Source organism: Podarcis filfolensis (assembly GCF_964270895.1).
Source record: "Podarcis filfolensis genome assembly, chromosome: 7".
In the NCBI taxonomy this organism is placed as follows: domain Eukaryota; kingdom Metazoa; phylum Chordata; class Lepidosauria; order Squamata; family Lacertidae; genus Podarcis; species Podarcis filfolensis.
The window spans coordinates 30,768,108-30,791,535 of record NC_139603.1 but is presented as its reverse complement, the minus strand read 5'-3'; the positions used below and the strand labels follow the sequence as shown (position 1 = coordinate 30,791,535).

The window sequence follows — 23,428 nt, the reverse complement described above, 5'->3', positions numbered from 1 at the left end:
AGCCAAGCTTAACTGCAGCTTCCTGGTTTGTTTCATTTGCTGGCCCAGTCCTACACATGCTGTCTTTACTCTCTATCTCCCCAAAATGTTCATGCTAGCCTGGGCCTTTTGCCTCAGTTAGCAACAGCTCCAGTAAGGTTTTATGGTTCATTTTTGTCAGAGACGGGGCCCTGTAAGTTTGGCAGGTTCTTGGCATTGGATTTGCACTGGCACTGATTTAAGCAATGGTAGTATTTTTCCTCTTGCTCGGAGATATGCAGAAGAACTAGATAATCTCTGTGTTGAAGTTAGGAGAAGCAGTGGTTGTGTGTGTAGCATAAATATTTCCTGGCTTAGCAATTGATGATGCCTCCTTCCAGAAGCCTGCCTCCTTCCAGAAGCCTATCTCATTTGCTGAGAACCCTGGTTTGATATACAGTATAAGAAGCTCACATGTGATTTGAAATTGGTTGTAAAACAACCCTTTAGTAGAAATCTCTGCCTAGAGGAGCACATTCAGGCATGTGGCTTCTATTTATGCAGCTCATAGGTTTAAAATGATGCTGAGATTTGACTCTGGGCACTGTTCAGGTCTGCAAAGCATTCTGATTTATTTTGCTATGTTTTCTCCATTTGCTGATGCTTGGAAAGAAAAGCACCCAGAAAACAACAACAGTTATAGCTTCTGGAAAGAGACATGTGCACTGCTTTTTACTTGTTACTGCACACTGGAAAACATCCTATGACTAATAACAGACTGTATGAATAAACTCACCTTTGATAATTCGTTCTGTACTCTTTACTTGCTTGATAAGAAGCAGAGAAGGTTAAGAGTAAAGCAATTCCACACGGGAAAACTGCACTGTGGGATGGCGCTGAATATCATTTCTTTTAAAGTGTAAGGAAATAATTATGGGAAATGAGTAGATTGTCGCTGTGCAGTTTTAATGCAAATAATTCTGTGGGTAGCTGTGAAATTATTCATACTTCACAGCTTTGGGGAAGAATTCTAGCAAAGCAGGTGGGAGGCTGACAAGATAGCAAGCTAGTATTCGTCATCATCATCATCATCATCATCATCATCATCATCATGTTAAAATGCTTCCAAATGTTGCAGGCGATAGTCAGTGCTTTTATCACCTATCCTGGAATCTGCGAAGATGGCAAATTGTAAATAAATTCAGATCCATTGTAATGCAGACAATAGGAAAGAAGGCTGTTTCTTTCTCTTGAGTACCTGCCCTCTCTACACCTGTACATCATATGCCTCTGCCTAGTTCTTCCGTGTGTTTGTTCCTCATTCACTTGGACTGTGATTTTATATTCCAAAGAATTCCGATTGCAGTTCAGTATTGCTGCTGCAGCTGTCCTATAAAGGAAGGGGCTAATGTGAGTTTCTAGCCTAATGCACTTCCAAAGGTTGCTGTGAAGATAAGAGATTGGGAATATTGCCACTCTAAATCCTTGAAGCAAAATGGGAAGAAGAACTAATGACTATGGTGTCTCATCCACACCATACCTTTAAAGCACATGCCTTCCCCCAAATAATCTTTGAAATGGTAGTTTTGTCCCTCTCAGAGCTACGTTTCCCAACACCTTAGCATACTATAGTTCCCCCCGCATACGAAGACAGGCTCCGGCGGATTGAGCGGAGGGGACCAATAGTGGGCCCAACAGTCAAGAAAGCAGTTTCTGCATGTGCTGTAGAGGGAAGTGAGGGGCAACCTGGGAAGGTAGCCCATCTAGGAGAAGGAAAACTCTGCTTCTAAACCTCCATTGCTTTGCGAGACATCTTTGGAAGAAGAAAAGTCTACAGAGTAAACCCTACACACATCCAGAGCAGAGTTCCTAAGATAGTGCTGTGTACTCCTCCTCCTGGCATCTCCTGCAGCCAAGCAGGTACCAGATGTATTGCTCTGCTTTCCTCTGGACCACATCAGTGAGGCTGAGAAGGGGGTCCTGTCATCTGGTCAGCCCAGGTCCTCCATACACACTGCCCAGGCTTGCACCCCAGAAAGGTCACTTTGGTGCAGCAGTTTGACTTCACCCCCAGAGGCACACTCCATTGTCTCTTGAGTCAGACGGATGTCAGCAACAGCCACAAAGTTATGTTAGTTCATGGCTGAGCAAGGACTTGAATCTAGTTAATCTACATCCATCTGTTGGACCTGCTTGGCTTTCCTTGGCTATCACAAATATTTCTTTCGTCAACTTAACAAACTGAACAGCTTATCATTTATTAACAAAGCAATTTCTTCTACAACCATGTTTCCATCCATTGTTATGCTTGATAACTGGGTTTCCTATCTTCAGTCTTACACATGGACACACAGACACACACACAAATATTTTGAATCTGATAAAATTTATGAGGAAGAGCTGACATGTTCCAAGAGCTGCTGCGACTATTACATTAGCTAACAGACACAATATCTGTAAAGGTCAGAGCTTCTGGGCTCAGTGCCATTTTACACTGTACTGGATGATAGACAGTTTTTAATAATATTTTATCAACCATTCACTCCCAGAGTCTCTCAACATTATTTGTGATACAAATATTTGTTTCGAAAATATGCAGTCATTGAATCTCATGTAATAGTTTTCTATTACACATTTTAAAATGTGGTAAAAATAGCATGATGATCCTGTACCCTTTCTTAGTATGTTCTATCAGTGGCATGTGCAGCAAAACATTGTATTTTATCCCCACCTCCTAAGAAGTGTGCTCTTATTCAGGGCTCACAACTCTGATGTCCTCTTCAGGCCTCATGGGATGGAGAGTGAGTTTCAGGATGGATGGAGAGAAATTACATGTTTTTCCTTTCCCACCCCTCTTAAGGCAGAGGGCAAGTCAGACCTCTCTGTCTTTTTTCAGCTCCAGCCCAAATATGGTCGAGTGAAGTGTGTAACATCCTACTGTCCCTCAGCCGCTCTTGAATAATTGCTCCCTCAGTCACACTCAGTTAGTGATCTATGCACACTTCTTGGATGCTGCCGGACTGTGAAGTGGCATATAAATTTTTAGCATTGTCATTATCACACAATACAGTAACCAGCAATAGATCTGTAATCAAGAGCTATCTGTAGTATTGTTGTGATGTGGTAGATTAGGGCAGGAGCACTTTTTGTTTAAAAACTCTTTATTTGTGCAGTACGTATCTGTCACAGCAGACATTAAAAAAACCTACAGCAGCAAAAATAATTTAACCCTTTGTTTCTTGTCTTCAATAAGGTTGCAGAATTTAAAACTTATGCAAGTCAAGCCTATTATTTGTCTGTTCCACTTAATTCCTTTGACAAGGTAGATGTTTTTGCATGTATGTGGTTTTTTTAAATAATCTTACATCTGCAACGTAAAGAATGTATGAAGTAATTCATTTTGTTATTTTACTGAAGGATGTGTCTGTCGTAATTGACATGCTTGTCTCGCCTGCCTTTACTTCAGTTCCCACGTTTACAGTGCGATAGGTAAGGGCTTAATCCCATATTAAGGATTCTGTAATTAATTTCTGTACCCCCTGCAAAATGAAATTCATTCTGAAATACGTAAGACAGAACAAGGGAGTGTTTTAAGAGAAATGAATCTATTCCATTTAAAAAGGATGATGCCATGCTTGGCTTTGTTTTCTCTCATTACAACACATATAACACAAGCCTACAGGATGCAGCTGGGGTGAGCTATGTCCGTTGATTGTAGCCATGTTTGGGAGGTAGACAATAAGCCCATGGCTGCACATTCCTTGTTGAATGGTACGTTCTGTTGGCTTGCGAGGCCGACACACGCTCTTGTCTCTCAAGTGAGTGGTATTTCGCTCAGGGTCCTGGGACCAAGAAAAATAGGCTGCTGGTCAACATTATCACACACTTTAAAACTGAGATGTTTGTTCTTTAGAATGGCAGTGTAAAGACAGCGGTGGGGTGAGGCGGTGGGGACTTTTTGTAAAAGCTGTTCAGATATTCATCACATACACGTGGCCTTGAGAGCTGTGTTTAGAGGGGAGTCTGTGCAGTTTGTCACATCAAGAAGCCCCGAGGGACAGACACGGATGGCACTTAACATACAGCTGCCTGATTAGCAAGCCCTTGGCATTATAGATCGTTAGGCAGCATGTGCTGGAAATGTGCTAAGTGCAACATGATATTTAATAACGTCCACTAAGAATGGAGATCTACCCTGTTGGTATAACAGGCAGTGCTGAGAGTACCATTTTCTCTCAAGTGTGCCTATTTAATAGTCACAATATCTATTTGCTCAGCATGCGTAACACATTTGCATTTAATGATAATATTTACCTTTCAGCTCGTAGATTGCTAGTAGCCATTTTTTGCATAACATATTTGCATTTCCCTTTCCAGTTGCATCTGTACATTAGGGTTTGTGTACCAGCAATAGCAACTTGGTTTATTTTGAGGGTTGTACCCAGAGCTAGTCCCATTGATGCTAATGGGCACAACAAAGTTAGGGTTTGTACTCTGTAGGACTAGCATTGGGTACAGCCCTGAGTTTTAAATTCTGAACACAATAGTATTCAGTACGCGTATAGTATGAAGCATGCTTTAAAAACTGCAGTAAATAAGGCCAGTGAAATGGGCATTTGGTACCCACACCTCCCCCTGCCCCTTGGCTGACAGGAAGGCCACATTAGGCTATGTTTTGAGCATATTCTTTGGATAACTGTACACCTGAAAGTGGCTGAGTAAGGGACTCACTGAAACAAAGTCATCAAGGGTTGTGGTTGACACTTAAGACCCACTGACAACAGTTTCCTAAACCTTCTCCCAGTATTTGAAATTAACCAGGCTCCAGGCACATTTTGCACTTGGCTATCGACCATTTAAGATGCTTGGGCCTGACATCTGCACCATCTGGAGGTTCATGCCTGGAGATCATTAGATCTGGACTTCTTTCACACACTAACACCACATCCTGTAGAATTCTATCAGTTATATTTTACCTGCACAATCGGAATGAATTTCATGAACCAAGATGCATTTTTCTGTGCAGCCTGAGAAGGAGCAGTCACTGTTGAGAAAAGGAGGTCGGAAGAAGCCAACAGATATGTGGATTGTCCCTGGATCAAGTCACTTTTCTCTGTTAATTTCTCAAAGTTCTTAACCTAGCTCAAAGTTATCATCTGAACTAGCCAGATGTTTAACTGAGAATCATTCACAGTCAGTTCAGCATTTGAAAAATAAGAGTTTAGAGCCGTCTTACCCAGAAATGGCAACTAGACATCCCATTATGGCGACTGTAACCTTGGTTTATGGAGCCATTTGGCACCTGAGTTGCCTTCTCCTCTTCACCACACTACAACCTGCTGACCTGCCTGCCTGCCTCTCACTCAGTTGTAGTGGTGAGTGAGAAAGAGGAGATGTAGCCGTTCAGCTTTATCCAACAGGGAAGCGAGTGATGGCAGTGATGAGGTAGAGCAGTGGATCTGCTGGCAACATTGGAAGGAGGGAGGTAAAGGCCCTCCAATGAGCGTTTCCCCATAAAAACAGAACAAAACTCTGGAGCTGGCACTGACTGGAATATGCCACATCTTAGATAGCAATCCCAATTATTAAGTGATACACTGGAGCTTCCTTATTGGTTATAGGAGCCAGTAGCCACTTACCAACTGTGGTCAAAAGCAGAAAATGAAAACCATTCAACACATCGATGGCATGCCCTACTGAACAGACACTGCCATGACCACCCTTTAAGGCTGTTGCGTACTGCCACTTACATGCAGTTCTCATTGCACGTTCCTTTTTTTTTGCTGCTACTGGAGAAACCACCACCACCGGGTTGCAGTAAAAAATGGCAGGCGTCCTACATGCCAGAGAAGCTTTGGGATGGTAGGCACATCTGCCCATGGGCTGGTGGCTTACCTAGACGTTATAGGTCCTGATTTTTTGTCATGTTTCCTGCAATCAAAAAGTATTATTTCTGGAGACTTATTGAGCTGTTACTCATCAAAGTGGTTAAGGAGCACAGTCTGTTTTAACTGATCTTAATATTGCCTTTTTAAATCCTTGTAAGCGGCCCACCTGGCGCTGTGGGTTAAACCACAGAGCCTAGGACTTGCCGATCAGAAGGTCGACAGTTCGAATCCCTGCAACAGGGTGAGCTCCCGTTGCTCGGTCCCTGCTCCTGCCAACCTAGCAGTTCAAAAGCACGTCAAAGTGCAAGTAGATAAATAGGTACCGCTCCGGCGGGAAGGTAAACAGCGTTTCCGTGCGCTGCTCTGGTTTGCCAGAAGTGGCTTAGTCATGCTGGCTACATGACCCAGAAGCTGTACGCCGGCTCCCTCGGCCAATAAAGCGAGATAAGCGCCGTAACCCCAGAGTCGGTCACGTCTGGACCTAATGGTCAGGGGTCCCTCTACCTTTTTAACCGGCCCACCAGCCCTCATAGTGAAGGGCAGGTTAGAAATAAGAAGAGCCGGCTAGATCAGGCCAGTCTCCCATCTAGTCCAGCATCCTGTTCTCACAGTGAGCAACCAGATAGCCATGGGGGATTATTATTATTATTATTATTAGGTAAATCCTTCTAGCAACCAATAATTCAAAATCTGCCTACCCTCTTTCCTTTGGATGCCTTTGAGAAACAGGCACAGTATTTCCCCTCACAGCCTTAGAGCCATTGATTTCAGGAAGAAGAATTGCCTGTTAAGGATAATACGCATTTACTTTAGGAAACAATAGGCTTGGCAGTCTGTAAGACATGACCTAATTTTGGGCAATGCACTTGTCTCTTAGGAAGCCTCCTTGGCTTGAGATAGAGAGTAGAACCATATATGCATGAGGTAACACTGTTAAGCTTTCCCCCCCAGCTTGCATCACCGGGCGTTACGTTAGCAATCCAGTGGATTGGGGAAGGACTTTTTGTAAACTCTTTATGAAGGTTGCCAACATTTTGCTTGTCAGTGCTCCTGTGACTTTAAGAACTGCACAGCAAGCAGAAATTGAGCAGGTGAATCTTTTTCTCTGAGGCAGTCTGGTTTGTAGGAGTGACAGTGAAGCAGTCCATGGTCCCGGAAGCATCCTCCAGGAACCTTTTGCATATGGCAGAAGATACCTTCCAGATCACGTGATGCAGCTGCCTGGGGCGGCAGAATGTCTCGGACTAGCCCTGCCTCCAGGAACAATATTCAAAGTCTAGGCGCTATCCTCCTTTTGAAGTCCATTTTTAGATTAGCACCACTCCGCCCTTCCCTTCAGCAAACAAAACATGTGATCAATAAACCGCAGTGTGTGAATTTTTAGCTCTGACCTCTTCAGTATGCTAATGAGTCACTGCAGATATGGGTGTTCTCCTTTTATCATTTAACTGAGTGATTAAATAGCGGGTGCAGAAAAAAAAGAAAAGAAAGAAAAGCAAAAAGGATGCTGGATAGGAACTCCTGCTGCTGCTGCTGCTGCTGCAGCAAGTTATCTTAAAGAACAGTAGGTTAATATCTTGTCCAAAGCCTGATGGGGGAGGACAGGTTTACTGTCAAGAGGACATGTTTAGCTCTTATGTTTACCACTCTATGGATGTCTTAATATGGCAGCGCAGTATATATTTGCAGTTGCTTGCTTTCCAGTCTGCTGTGATACAGTGGTACCTCGGGTTAAGTACTTAATTCGTTCTGGAGGTCCGTTCTTAACCTGAAACTGTTCTTAACCTGAGGTACCACTTTGGCTAATGGGGCCTCCCGCTGCCGCCGCGCGATTTCTGTTCTCATCCTGAAGCAAAGTTCTTAACCCGAGGTACTATTTCTGGGTTAGTGGAGTCTGTAACCTGAAGCGTCTGTAACCCGAGGTACCACTGTACAAACAGAGCCAAAATTAGAGATTTTGATCAGTTGGAATGCATTTTGGAGAAGCAGTGTTTTCTTCTTCTTAAATTTAAATTTTTAAAAATACTACACACATAAATAGTATTCCTGTTTGAGGAGGCTTCGAAGGAAATTCTTTGTGTTGTTGTTTTTCCAAAAAACACTCTGGTACAAGTCTTGATGAGCCAAAGAGGCACATTGTACTGCTGTCAACCCCAGAACATTTTCTGTGCTATTAGCTTTGTTCTATTTGGTGCTCAGTGAACTGTGGTGCAGCTCTGTGCCACTAAGCCTGCGCACATGGGGAAACAAAGATCCTGAGAGCTCATGGACAGGCTGTGCTTTTGAAGGGCCTGCTGAATTAAAATTAATTTATGACACTTCCTGTCACACAGATTGCTACTGGTCCTACTGGCCCCCAGTGTTAAGCATTCTACAGTCAACTGGAGAGACCATTAGGCTGAAGTCATATGCACCTTTACCAAGGATGGGCTGAGTGGCTTTAACTTCTGAGTAAACATGCTTAGAATTGTACATTAGAACATGTTCTCAAATCACCCATTTAACTTTGCCTGGCTTAACATTATTCTTGTTTATAGAATCCAATTTAACCCCCCCCCCCCCAAAAAAAAACACCTTTGCCTGGCTTGTGTCCCTATATGTTCTGGCTCTCTCAAAATCAGGTTGGGTTAAGTACTGCTGTCCAAGGCTCTGACGCTGTATTGAAGCTCAAATTTAAAGAGCTACTTCATACATTAGGTTATAACCCGGATGGAGAACATTTGGCTTGAGCACCAAATGCAGGCCTCTGGGCCTGTCTGTCTAATCCTGCTCATTATGGAAATTCAGCTGATCCTAGCTCTCCACTAAGTGCACCTGCATAATATGTATATTTGAGGACTATCAGAGATGAGTGTAGCTAGGGAGGGTTGTGAACAAGTGCAGTTGGTGGATCCAGAAAAGACTCTAGTTTGTGTACTCATTTTTGTCCTTGCAGCTACACCCATTATTCCTGGCTATTTTATTGCATACTCTTGAGTGCCAGAGTTTGGTTTCTGCCTACATATAATTAGTCCTTATAATCAGTGTTTCAGAACATCACTCTGCTCCTGAAATCTCTCAAGTCTTCCAGATGCCCCAATAACTCTATACTGTCACTGAAGCTCCATACAAGATCCTTTTGTTATTGGATGTGTTCAGAGGGGAGAATGCAAGGGAAGAGACTGCGTGTTGAACAGCTTTTTCAGCATTAAGCTTCCCGGGATGCATCTACAAAACTGCAAAGGCAGGACATGCTCTGCTATGCAATTTAATGCAAAGTCAAATAATGCCTGACTCAAAATTGCACGCCTCTGCATGCTGCGTATGCAAACAGATGGGGCTCAGAAAGGTGTGTGATTCTCCCCCTGCCCGCAAATCTCTTTTAGAGTTGATCTAGCTTAGCTTTTGTAAATCTCAAATAAATCGCTTCCTCGTGCCCATATACTCTATTGATTGATAAGCACAATGGAAAGTGCCTCTGGGTGAATCATTGCTGAGCTGTGAAACAGCCTGTTCGCTTCAGTAAAATTGAGTTTCGCTCTGCATTAAATATTCTTGCTCATTGATTGCGCTTCTTATCAAGTTATTACAGTAGTCACCAGTTGTTGTTTTTTTTGTGTGTGTGTGTGTGTGTGTGTATGTGTGTATGTATCTGCTTTAGGACTTGAACATTTTCTTGGGTAAATTAAGCTAGACGGTTTATTGAATATTTACAGATAAATTGTAAACAGATGAAAACATTAGCAGGATTTATGTAATAACCTGCAGTTTTATAAGAGTATATATTTACAGTTGATAAGTAAATGAGCAAGTTAAATGAACTTGGATATGCAGAAGAAGATAATTTTAAAAAATTTAAGGAACCGCAGAAAGAGGGAGAAGGAAGTCAAAATTTAGAAGTGTTAAATTGATTGCAAAACTAATAATGTATACATTTGGAAAAAAAAACTTTAAAAAAGCTGGATGGTGAAAGGTGTATTGATGCAATTTTGGGCGAAAGTTTGATATTGTGGATGTGGGGCTGCTGCCTCACCCCCCCCAAGGCACCCTATGTTGAGTGTTCTCCCTGCCCCTCTTATCACATCATTTCTCTATGCCTTGTCATGTCCAATTCCATTATTGCCTGGGCAGGACTGGCTCAAAACATTTTGTTACCTGAAGTAGAACAGTAAATGGTACCCCACCTACCCTCAAGTCAAAGTGAGTAGCATCCAGGGGTGGCTAAGCTATTTTAGCACTTGAAGCTAAAAACCAAACCACATTCACCACCTCTATAATGATAATGATATCTGAATGAAGCCCTCCTGTTGCTGCCTAGTATAACCCCATGTTGCATAAGGCTATAGCAGCATATATCAAAAGTTTTGAGTACTGGATACCATGAATAAATATTATTTATTTATTTGTTTGTTTGTTTATTTAAAAAAAAATTCAGTTGCTTCTGCTTACTAAAATTAAGGTATTTTGCAACATGTTTTTCTCTCCATGTAATACTTATCTGTCCCTCAGTGCATCATAAGTGGTTGGCACATTTGTATACTTATCCAAGGTTGTGTCCGGGATTTGCATTCCATTTCCAGTTTTGTTGTGGGAAAGCTTGATTAAAATCAATAGAAAAATGAAATGGAGAACACCCGAGCCCACTATGAAAAATGGCAATCTCTAAAAGCATCATTAAGTTTCAGGCTCTGTTTCAGTATTTAATATTTTAGAGATGAGGTAATTAAAAGAAGCATTTGGTACCTACAGCCTGTTTGAGGTCTGGGAAGGATGTGAGTAATTTATAGTCTACAAAGGTTAATTATTGAAAACAGTAGCTTCCTTAGGAGTGGCATATATCTAAGGCACTCAGTACAATGTTATGTTCATTTCATAGAGCACTGAAGAGACACATGAGTATGGTTTTTTCCTAACCAAATTTGGCTGACATAATTCCCAAACATAACACAACTGCCTTTTAGCACAGACAAAGGACATAATCCAGCAAAAGCTGGTTGCATCAAAGTCCTATTGAAAGCACTCCAGTATACACTTAATTGAGAGTCCCATGGAAATTGCATAGGATTGCACTGAGAAGGTAGTTGCAATGAAGTCCTGTTCCATTGCTTTTGTTAGGACTTAGAGGGTAATTCTACCTACCGTATTTTTCGCTCTATAAGATGCACCAGACCATAAGACGCACCTAGTTTTTGGAGGAGGAAAACAAGAAAAAAAATATTCTGAATCCCAGAAGCCAGAACAGCAAGAGGGATCGCTGCGCAGCGAAAGCAGCGATCCCTCTTGCTGTTCTGGCTTCTGGGGTAGCTGCGCTGCCTGCATTCACTCCATAAGACGCACACACATTTCCCCATACTTTTTAGGAGGGAAAAAGTGAGTCTTATAGAGCAAAAAATACGGTATATCTACTCAGGAGTAAGTCCTACTGAATTCATTGAGGCTCACTGTCAGGTAGATGGGGTTAGATTGCATCCCAAAACATCTGGAGGGCGATAGGTTCCTCACTCTTGCTATAAAACAAGGCCAGCAAAATGGCCCTAGAATCCCAACTTAACCAATTTGTGGTGAGGTTAATGAACAAAAAAGGTAGTACCTAAGAGCCGAATTTCACAGCAGCTGTAGGCTGCACAAAGCACAGCACACTTTAAGCTGCAGAGAATTTAATAAGAAAGAACAGGGCCGCTTTCTTTCTTCTTCATTTAGCTTTCAGAGGAAACCCTAGTGTATGAACAAAGGAGACCAATCATTAGTGTCTGAAAGGACATAAGGCTCCCTGTTGGGATGTAAATTATAGCACTTAAAAGAGCTCCTCTTGTGACTCTGTCTGGGCCATGTATTCTGGGACTGGTCACTTTCGGAAGTACAAATTAGGAGTGGATGACCATTCCTGGTCTTGTACAAGAATGATGTATGATGTATTAAGTGAAGCAGGAAATTCTTGCTTCTATAATGGTTGAAGTGACATAATCTACTTCCAGTTCCTCCCTTGAGGCTATCCCTTTTCTCCTGTTCCTGTCACTGCTGTGGTTCACTTCTCTCATCCCCCCCCCAAAAGGTCATTTCCCCCCTGTTTGAATATAAATGTGAAGTGAAAACATTGTGTGGTAAACAGATGTTAATAATATGAAACAGGAAGGACTTTGTTCCCCCATCTGTTCTCCGCCACCTCTTCCTTTGACATTAGGGTAACACATCTTTATCTGTTATGGAACTTCTGGGTAACATGATTGGGTGGTGGTGGGACTTCAATACAATTTGCAGAACCTGGAGGTTATAATTTTTGTGTCCAGTTTTCCAAATGGGACACATGAAAGCAATGGAAATACAGGAAATGAAGTGTGGCTTCTGAGGTCCAACATAGGAAGAGCCAGTGTTTTCATGTTAAGTAGGTCACATTGTTTGCAACTGAATTAGAGCTTAGTTTATTAATCTGGTGCATTTTTATAGCTAAGTACTTCAACATGACTGAATCGGCTCCATTTTCTGTGCACATGAACACGAGTACCACATTTGACCTGTATCACTTTTCATCTGGGAAGCAGCTTTCCCAGGACATTAGGCAGGGTGAGGCAGCTGCCTCAGGTGGCAGAAGTTGAGAAGGAGGAAGTAGATGGAGCTGTTTGTGCCACACGACTGGCACTGTACCAACTCAGCTAGCTGCCTCCAAGTGCAGGGGAGGGTGCTGTTCCATTGCCAGTGTCGAAGTACACTTTAGCTGATAGTTTGGTTGGGTTTTGTACACAGATGGGGGAGAGTGCCATCTTGTCCTTTGCCTGGCACCTGCTAGTGCTACTATTTACTTAAATCCGGCCCATTTTTGGGCGGGGGAGACATAGTCACTTTTTATAACAAAAAAAGGCAGATTGTAAGCCTAGTGGGCATGACTAATCACATTACAAGCTGGATGGGTCAAAAATGATTATATCTAGGCTACCTGGAATTAATCCATCTGAAGGCTTTTTTTTTTAAGAACTTGATGATTTAAAACAAATATTGGCTGTGAAAGTGCTCCATTGATAAAGAGCTGTAAAAGAATAAGCAGAAACTGAAAAACAGGGGAACAAATGCAGGGATTAAGAAGCAACAAAAATGGAAGAATACAAGACAGACAGAGGAGGAAAATATAGAGAGAACATAAGCAGGAACAAAAAAATGCATGCATTTGAAGGTCAGGAACAGAAGCGTAAAGTGTTTCTCTTTATTGGTTACTTTTTCCTTTTCACAAGAATAGAGAAATTATCATAATTGAATGGGGGGGGATTAAGTGAGTAGCAGAATACAGATGAGAAAGAAGAGGCTTAAGGTGGGAACAGGTAGAATTTCTCTGCATGGTAGCTGCATGAGTTCGTTTATAGTAAGAATGATTTATTTGTACCAGATTCATTTAAACAATCAGCAGCCTATGTTATGTCGGAACCTTTTTAATATATATATATATATATATATATATATATATATATATATATATATATATTGGAAGACCAGATATCCTAACTCACTTGGTTAAGTGCACAGTGAACTGCTTAAATGTCGTTGAAAGAAAATAGATGTGGGTTTTAGCAGCTTAAGTGTGTACAGGGCTGTAGCCTTTGGACACAGAGGACTGAATATTCCTTGTAGCAAACACTTGTACTTCCTCTTTTGGCGAGGGAAACTGACTATATTAATCAATACTTTGCTTCAGTTTCAAATTTTGCATCCAAGTAGTATATGATAGCTCAGCTTATCTGGCATTTTGTCAATGTGGCCTCCTTCCCGTATAGAGTTTCCAGTCCTTTGAAAGGTTAGATCACAATACTAGAACATATTTTGAAAGGATCAAACTTTTCCATCCTTGCTTCCTCCTTCATTTCAATTTTCTGTCATTCCTCATTTCATTATGATGATAGAATCCAACGTAAAGGATGAATAAACCTGAATGTGCAGCTACATTTGACATGGCAAGGACAGCTCTGTCTTGCAAAAGTGATGCAATTAATTCATAACATTGAATGGGAAGTTCTACAAACCTAAGCACCAAATGTTCTAGCATTATTGACAGACCAATATATCAACAACATTAATTAGCTTCAGGTATATTTGGCTGAGATCCTTATTTTTATAAAGTCATTGATCATACAGGAATTGTCCCACATAATGACTGTCATTTATTTATTTCCTGCCACCAATTCTAGCTAAAATGTTTTTGAGGTGGCTTACAAGATCATTTATTTGGGATAGCACAAATTCAAAGCATTGCTAGCTTTTGAAATGTTGATCTGATTCATATCTCAATAAAGTGCACAGTTATTTTTAGGCAAAAGCTGTAACTTTGAGGGCATCATTAACCCTTGGACTCATGTGGCCAAGTCACACATTACCACTGGTAATAATATTTCCCCCCCTAAGCTTTTCTCTGTATGCTTCCAATGATAGCTCTGCTTCTCTTACACAGAAACCATAGCTCAGCAGCTGGGAACCTCCAGCCTATGGGTAACTAGGGCTGGGTGTTATCTGGTTTTCAACATTGTGATATACCACCAGCTAAATATAGTGATATGCTAATATATCACAATGTCTGAAATAAGGATAGAACTATGGAGAGGAATTGACTGGTTTCACGGTATAATCTTATACCGTAGTGGTTCCCAAACACACACACACACACACACACACACACACACACACACACACAAATATATCACCAGGTCAAAAATTATGACACTAGTATCATGGACTTGAAACCGGTTTTGGACGATATATCGATATATTGCCCAGCCCTACAGGTGACGAAGCCAAGCCCACCGTCCCTAAATGCCATATATGATGTCAGGTATGGGGCAGGTATGACTAGGCCAGAAGGGGGTTGAAAGCACAGGTGATCAGCTGATTGGTGGCACCTGCAAATCCTGGTGCATGTAGCTAAACATGTGCACCGGGACATTTGCAAATAAAGCTCAACAACTTTTCTGTTCACTTTTTGAAATATGGCAACCCTAGTTTAAAAGCAGTGCTTTTTAAAGCCAGAACTTGCTGGAACCTCTCAGGTGGGCACCATCGCCATTAGACGAGAACAAGGGAGGCATTCATGGTGAATTCCACCACCTCTTTTTCTAGAAAAATAGCACTGATTTTTAGGATACTGAGAAGCTGTTGTTAATGACAAGTGGTATTTCTACGAGATAGGAGGAATTGCACTCATGTGTGAGCTGCACACTTATACAATACCGGGGTTTGGCTCTAGTACACCAGTCTTGTGGTGTGTCATATTCCGTGCTTTCCTCCCTTTTACTTATTCCAGCCAGACGTGAACTTTTATGGAACAGCCAAAGGGAATGGCTTTCCATGAGCTTTGCCCCCTGCTGATGTCTTTAATGCGACTGTCAACTGGGTACTTCAGGGCTGTACTATGGGATGAATTTGGATTCTGGGCATGTCAACTTGTCACATCACATGAAGTATGTCACTAAAGCACAGTCCATGAAGGGTAATAGGAGGCAATGGGAAGGGTTATGTGAGGACAGATGCCTGCAGGGAAATGAATGGGCACATACTCTTAAGCTAAAACTTCCTTTTGAACTCTTCACCCTGATTCCAGTATAGAATGTGAGCTTTTTTTAACCTGTAGGGCCACTCTCATAGTGTTTCATAGTGCCTGGAATGATACTCTTTTTGATACCCATTTTTAGCAAATTAGCTGGCCCTGATTAGTAGCTTTCATGAAAAAAGTATAACCTTCTATCCCTTTGTAAGTCTGGTGTAAATGATAAAAGAAAATACACAGACAGTATTCTGTCCAGTTGTTCAAGTAAAAAGCCAGTCTCCCCACAGCCTCTGTATGGACTATATTCTTACATATTCTAGGTCCATATTCTCACAAAAGCCAAAAGCTAATTCACAACAAAACCAAACTTTTTGGACAAAAATGAAAGAAGAGCTGGAATGAATTAGAGCAAAATGTCATTGCTGTTGTTGTTTTGTTTAATACACTCTGTAGAGTCTCTCTTTTTTAAAAAAATCCTTCTAAAATATTTAATAGCATATGTGGTCCTCTTTGAAATTCAGAACAGTTGTCTTGAATTGGGGACACACACACACACACACACACACACACACACACACAGTGGGGGGAGGCCTGCATACACACCATAGCTTCAAAGCACATGACTTCCACCATAGAATCCTGGAAACTAGTTTACCCCTCACAGGGGTTCCCCGCTTGTAGGCAAATGTGTAGATTTGCAACGCAGGACGAAGGGCAGTTGCTGAACTACCTTCTACAGCATTCATTTCTTAGACCTGGAAGTGTGTCTGTAGCATCTTCTGTACCCTTCTGATTAGATTACAGTAGGAAGAGATATGCCCACAGGCTCCCCCCACCCCCTCCTGTTGTTCAAGTGCATTGTTGTGCCTTTACTTCGCAGGCAGCTTTCTGTGTCTGTGCAATCACACATCACATACGAGTTAATCAGACTTTCCACCCTAAAATTTGTGCTTCACACACTTACACACTTCACACACTTCACACACTTGTGGGAAAACCACAAGCAAACCATTATTTGCATTTTTGTCAAGCAGGACGCAATTGGAAGAGAAATCTCCAGTTCTACCTTAGTGCATCCTTTAACAGATAATTTGATACTAAATGGGAAACCATTTTATGTAAACTCTTGGGAGAAGATGACCATTAGTCATTAAAAAAATAGGGAATTTGGAGCTGCAAGGCTTAACATTTGTTCCTAAGCCTACTTACCCAGACAGAAATTCCATTAAAATTAGTGGGACGGGAATTGAAATAATAATCCGCCGGGTTGGGCTGCAAAGTTCATACTTCACAGAGCCATGAACTTATTGAATGGCTTTGGACAAACTTCTGTGGGTTGGATCCAAAGTCTTCACTCTTTGAACTGCAGGAGTTTCCGTTCATGGGAGGATAGTTCTGTTCTCTCTGGAATTTTTCAATTAGAATTTTCACAATACAATTAAAAGAACAAACTAATCTGCAGTAAAGAAAGAAAGAAAGAAACGAAAGAAGAAAAAGAAACTGCAAAATCATCTCTCACCACTGTATCTTAACTTTCATCCCCTACAGAGGAAGGTGTGCCCTCCCAGCTCTCACCTGGGCGCACCCCTCTCTTCGAACAGCCTCTAACCCTGGGGTCTCTCCCCTTCATTGCTTCTCACACGGGGTCCTCACACTGTCATTCATGGAAAGATAGTTCTGATCACTGAATGGGTCCTCTAATGAGTGGAAGTACAGAAGTCCCTTCTGCTCACAGAATGAAGACGTTGGGATTAAACCCATTCATGATCTTTTCAGTCATTTCCTATAGTTAAATTTGGGAATAATGAAACACTTCTGCCTAATAGTGGACAGAGATTGGGCAGGGGCAGGGAGGGTGATGAGATGAAGTAAGCAAGTATTTTGGTGTATGTTATGTTTAATTTAAGTTACTTGTTTCTGGAAGAGCCTTTCCCACGTTGCCAAAATCTTGTGCATTCTGTCTTTGAATTATTTGATGGGGATTACATTGGGCACCCACAACCTCTGAGTCTGTAGGCCTGAGTCCCCAGCACACAGTGTTGTTTGTGTTGTTTGTCATTGGTGTTTAGTTCCATATGTTGAACGCTTGCGCTTTCATTTGCAGAGCGAGCAAGAATTTTAATAATGTAATGAGGACATGCTGAGAATGTTTGCTTTCCATTAGTGAAGGGAGGCATTTGATTCCTTTCTGAGATGGAGGTAGAAGAGAAAGTAATTAGCTGGAGTTGACATCGCCAGAGTCAGCTAAAATAGCACTGCCAGATGTCTGTGTTCTGCTGGTTTTGCCCCAGACATCTGTGGATAAGCTAGAAGGCGGGGAAACAAACAATGCTAAGGCACAAATAGATATAGCATAAAGTAACCTGACACCTTGGGTTAGAATGCCTGATCTTCTGGGAACTTCCATGGCAGTTTAATTAACTGTATTTTGTTTTTTTTTTTTTTTAATTATCTGCTCCTTAGTGACATAGATCTTTCTGGAAAAAGGTCTGATTTCACCAGAGTTTCTTTAGGCATGCTTTTATATCTCATAGTTTGGTTTGCATTGCCTTTGCTTTTGGCTTAATTTGTTTTGTTTTTTTAACAATAAAATAGCAGTCACCCATCCTAGTGATTTGGTCAATGGTCTTTCTGCATCAGTATGCCTGCTGGAAGTCTCTTTGGTGAAGATAAACTGTACTTGTGTAATCTTTAAGTCCTGTTGTACACTTAGGCCTTCACTTCCACTGAACTAAAATTTGCATAATTCTTTAGGGAAAGTCCCTCAAATTAAATTGATCTCACACAGGTATAACTTGGCAACATTGGTACAGTACAGTACATACTTCAGGGGTACATGCTGTAATTCAGGGATTCTCCCTAGTGAGCCTTATAAGGCCACAGCTGTACTGGGGTTCTGCTCTTGAGTAGATCTTAGCTGAATAACACCCATTTTGCCCCGGTAGCTGTCCTGTGTGATTCAAGAGCTCCATGACCCAGGTTATCCCTTCAAGAGCTGGAGAATGCTGAGGTGACCTAGTGGTGCTGCTTCACTGGTGCCCACATGACCAATAGGGTTGCTTATTTTGTTGGGCCAAAACAACGTGTATAATAAATGCGCTCACACTCAGGTCACCAACAACAGCTTGTTCAGTGAGGAGAGGAAAAAGCAACATGCCACCATTTCTTTCCTAAAAAGACAGAGCGATCATTGTTCCCAAATTACATAATCCCAAATGTTTATGAAATCAGACTGCCCAAACTGTAGTCCTATTGCTAGCAAAGCAAGCCAACCACTTGGCAGATGATCATGCAAACTGAGGCATGACAAAGCTTCAGTGTTGACCAGATGGCTGCAAAAAGTGTTCCTAAAAGACAAAACTTTAAAAATATATGTATCACCTACGGAGGTCTCTTAGGGCAACCAGCCCTACCAGGTGAAATGGCCAGCAATTTTTTTTAAAAAAGGCTATCCCCAATATTTCAAAACTATACTCTTTCCTGTCCCACGTATCCTTCCATGAGCCATTTCAATGTAGAGAGAATCCTGGATAGTTTTCTGTCAATCTCTCATTGTCTGGCCAATCCGCTCTCTGTACCGCTCAACTATTCTCAATCTAAATAATTGCTAGGCCAGGAGCACCCACTCATCTGTCTCCAGGCAGAAAAATCAATTTTTTATCTTACCAGGGCAGATTATCACAACTTTCTCGCTGCACTCAATGCAAACTGAAATAATTGTGCCCTTCATAATCTTATACCGCAGGTACTCCTGTGGACCACCTGAACGTTGCAAATTTTTGCAAAGCTTTTATAATCTAGATAGTTTTGAATCCAGATTATAAAAGACATTGGTTACATTATACAGGAAGAGGATCTCAATGGTTGTCTGCTTTGCATACAGGCACCCACAAATTCAATCCCTACCAGTTCAGAATCTCAGGAACTGGGGATGGGAAAGACCTCTTTCTGGCACCCTGGGATAGATAGACCAGCGATTTGACTTGGTGCCAAACTAAGGACTCAGCTACATTAGGAAAGAAAAGTGTTTTATATGCGTTATAATGCTGTGACACCAGATGGCTCCCATCTTTCGCCAACATGATTTCGCATAATGAAGTTTACAACTTGCTTTCCAAAAACGCTTTTTTGATGTGTGTAGATGCAGCCTAAGTGCCAATAAGAGACTTCCTTCCGATGCAAACTACTAGCTTCAGGGGAGGATTTTTTCTTAGGACCTAACAATTACTAGCCTCTCCTCAACTAATGCATGGTTTTTGTTTGTTTTTTTTAATGCAAATGACACATTAAAAGCAGACACATTTAACATCAAGTCTAGTTTGTTTCTCAGAATATTGTTGCACGCCACCCCAATCTCAGTGTTACGGTGTTCCAGGCAGTTACCCAGGGTTTGTGTTTCCTTTGGAATTAGTTACAGCGGAGATACATCGTTTATTTGCACATATACACAACCTGAGCCTATGAAGGAGGGGTTCACAGCATTAACACCCCAAGAGGAACTTTCTTCTCCTGTAGCTGTAGCCTTGAATTCAAACGGAAATCAAGCATTGCTGTGACTTTCTGGCTTCCTAGCCTGCTACTTTCCCACTTCTAGTTTCTAGCTCAAATCACCCAACTCTCAACTGTGGTCTTTGCCTTTCTAACTACCAGTGAGTTGAGGGAACAGGCCCACCTCACTTCCTTTGTTCCCTTAATGGCCCATTACCTAGGCTATCGCCTCACCAGGAATTTGAACCCTTGCTTATAATAACATTTGCTGGATCCAAGGGTTAGAAAGGTCTCGACCTACAGTCTACTCCCCCACCCCAAACTCATGACAGTAAAAAGCAGTGTCATGTGCTTACAGGGCTGGCTCATTTCAGTCCACTAAGCACTTGCAACTCCTTTCAGGGCCACAGCCAGTCTTTCTAAGTACATATGCACATTTGTATAAATCTAAAGTCCTGAGCTTCTGCTGTGACTCACTCCGTGCAGTCGCACAGCAGTGGGTGATGTGACCCACCCATCTTGAAATACTGAAATATGTTGCCTAATAATGCATGCCTGCAAGTTGAGGCAGTATCTAATGACATGGGTCTCTTGCACCTTCCTCCCACTTGCTTTCAAATGCTGTTCTCAGAAGCACCTTCCCTCTAAAACCACATTTGCAGTGCTCATTTGATCCAGAGCTCCTAAGGAACCTGGCCTGTTTTTAAGGCAAGAGTTGGCGGCTTTTAAGAGAAGCCAGTGAGATTTTGCTGGTTCTTGTATGCAGGTGACTGAAATTTGGTAATGGGCATTCGCAGTAGCGGTGCCTGCCCTGTGGAACGCCCTCCCACCAGATGTCAAGGAAATAAACAGCTATCTGACTTTTAGAAGACATCTGAAAGCAGCCCTGTTTAGGGAAGTTTTTAATGTTTGGTGTTCTATTGTGCTTTTAATTCTGTTGGGAGCCACTCAGAGTGGTAATAATAACAATATTATTATTAACAACAACAACAATATCTGGGCTTCCAGTTGCCAACCCTTGCTGCTGGGGTTCTCAACAGCCCTACAGCAATATACCAGAACCTTCATGGGAGTTGTGGTGGCAATATTATTATTATTATTATTAGGCATTATTATTTGTTTACATTTGGTAGTTGCTTTATACAAAAAAAGGTCTCCAAGCGACTCAACAAGAAAAAATGCAAACAGGTAAAATCAATTGAAAACCAGCAAATGTAAAATAATGCCTAGAATGTTCATCCAAGATGGGTAGATAAAAACGTGTTTGCCTGGTACAGGTGACTCCCCACTTAGGTGGGAGTTACGTTCTAGGCCCCCACGTGCGTAAGTCAAATAGCATAAAGTGGGGAGCACCCTCTGAACACCCTTTAAATGCCCTCTCTACCATTTGGTCTTCAATCCATACCAAAAATACTGTGTCCCAAAATATCCACAACTAAAACAAAGCTCTGGGGCTGTCTGGAGGCTATGTGGGAAAGTGCCGGCTGCTGCTAGGCTACTCTGCACACCAACTCTTACGTAGGGAAGTTGAGCAGCATAAACAAAGTCCCCCTACACCTCTGGTATCTTTGGGGCTTCCTCCACCCTCATTGGGGTGGGTAGGGACACCACCAGAAAGGCCTGTTCATAACATAACGTTTGCTCTTTGCAGTACTTAATTTTAGTTTGGAGGATCTTTATGTATTGATACTTGAATTCTCATAGCAGATGATAAGTTATCATCGCCTCTAACAGGAAGTGGCCTACCCACTCTGGGATTGGGCCATACCCATTGTGATTCCTGAGCAATTCAGGGCTTAAAGGGCATTGCCAATGGAAGCCCAGAAGCAATGGAAGAAAATCTTCATATATTTGCGAAGGCTGCTGCCAACCACTGCTGCGCTGAGACTTCTACCCCCTTGGCCATATGAATAGTTTGGTATGTGCCTTTGGGGCTTGGAAAATGTGTTGCAGGTTTCTATAAAGGCAGGATTTCTGCATTTCTGGCTGTATCCCAATCCTAGAGTCCTACGGAGAGGACATATTCTGTTTACAAAGACTCGTTAAGATCACAGATTTACACTGAATAGCTTTGCAGCCAAAGGTACAATTGGAACTTTTACCTATTAAAGGAATGTAGGTCAGCTACATGAATTCTCTCTCTGAAGCCAAACAAACCTAATTTTATATGAATCAAGGAGACACAGTGGGAGATGGTTGGTTTTTAGTAACAAAGGTTCGGAGGCACTAAACAGGCAATCTGGACGTTTGAGGAATAAGCTCAGTAGAAAATAAACATGCCTATGGTTGCCAGATCAAAGTACTAAAAATCAGAGAGGTTTGTTCTGTTAAAGCAGGGAATATTCTGAAATATTCAGTATCCCTTAACTTCTATAGCCATTTCAAACATGCTACCACCAGGGAATATTTTCGCCCAGCAAAAAATCCTGGAGCAAGTTATGCAAGGTGTGGCACCATTAAGTCATTCAGAGCAGTGGCTAGGCCTCGAGCAGGTCTCCTGCTGTTTTATCATGAATTGTGTGTGGAACATCTCACTAGCACCCTTCCGTAACTTTACATCAAGGAGTGTCCTCCATGACCCATCTCCTCTTTCAAGAACCCTTGATAAGCTTCTGAGGAACTCTCCAGGAAATAGTTTAGAAACCACTGTTGTGTAGGATGGCAATAGTGTCAAATAAGGAACAATCCTTTAAATCAGGGGTGGCCTACTTTAAATAAAGGGTTATTTGGTAATCTTACTGAGATGATATAGCTCATGCTGAACTAGAAGCACTTCCTTGCTCTGTTCAGTTTAACCAAGAGGCTTTAGACCTGTTGGATGGACTCGCTTGCTTCAATTGTGTCTCTTTTTGGAGATGGCGGGAATGTCTATCTAAAATGTGGTATCTGTGGCCATGAACTGGTGTTAACACTCTTAGTTTTAAGAGATTCAGGCTGCATACATAGTGGACATTGAAAGCACCCTCCCCCAAAAGAATCCTGGGAACTGTAGTGTGTTAAGTATGCTGTGTATTGCAGCTCTGTGATGGGTAAACTGCAGTTCCCAGGAATCTTTGCAGGCGGGGGAATGTGCTTTAAATCTATAGTCTGTACAATAAATTCAAAGTATATATTCAGAAACTTTTTTGAAAAACATAGCTATTGTAATGACAGAAATGTGGCTAGAGAATTCAACGGATAGGCAGTACACATGCAAGGAACTGAATTATAACCCTTGAGATAATACCCAGGTTATTTTCTGTGAGGTAATGCCACCTGTTCACAGAAATCGTAAGATGCAGAACAGCATGTTCATCCTTTTAAAGACTATATTCTATTTATTAGTACCTTAGCAGGGAAGAATAACATTTCAGCTAAATAGGTAAATAAGTTGACAGAACTCTGCTGGGTTCAGACAGAACCAGATTTCCCTTAATAAACAGTACATATAAATGAGTAGGGAATATAGTTAATAAAATTAGAAGATAATGATACAAAATCAGGAAGAATTGCAGACACTAATAAAGGACGACGAGAACCTCTTGCAAAAGGTTTGGCATAGACCAATGGTTTTTGCTCTTATGATGACATGAGTTCCATAGTCACCCTTTTCAGA

General features: G+C 41.7%; 1 protein-coding gene across 1 annotated transcript in view; it reads left to right on the top strand.

Moving 5' to 3' along the window:
• Window positions 1-23,428, top strand: part of GFOD1 (Gfo/Idh/MocA-like oxidoreductase domain containing 1) — a 45,609-nt gene that overhangs the window by 18,040 nt on the left and 4,141 nt on the right. The window lies entirely within an intron of this gene.